This window comes from Solanum pennellii, chromosome 4 (genome assembly GCF_001406875.1).
Source record: "Solanum pennellii chromosome 4, SPENNV200".
In the NCBI taxonomy this organism is placed as follows: Eukaryota; Viridiplantae; Streptophyta; class Magnoliopsida; order Solanales; family Solanaceae; genus Solanum; species Solanum pennellii.
In genome coordinates, this window is record NC_028640.1 from 2,144,931 (window position 1) to 2,145,282 (window position 352).

Below are 352 nucleotides of genomic sequence, written 5' to 3' on the forward strand. Positions count from 1 at the left end.
TTCGTGTGCTATAGCAAACCATTTTTTGGGTGATCCGGATTCCGACGTCAAAAATGCCAAATTTTTTTGTGGACGTCCGTCAAGACCTTGCTATGCATCCGGTTGGCCCTCATGGCCCTTCCGACCCATTTTGAAGGTCAAACGAGCCCCGGAGCGAGCATACCCCTCATTTTGACGATTTTCTAGTGCTATAGATAACCATTTTTTGGGTGATCCGGATTCCGACGTCAAAAATCCTAAATTTTTTTGTGGACGTCCGTCAAGACCTTGTCTATGCATTCGGCTGTCCCTTACGTCCCGTCCGACCTATTTTGAAGGTCAAACGAGCCCCGAAGCGAGCATACCCCTCATT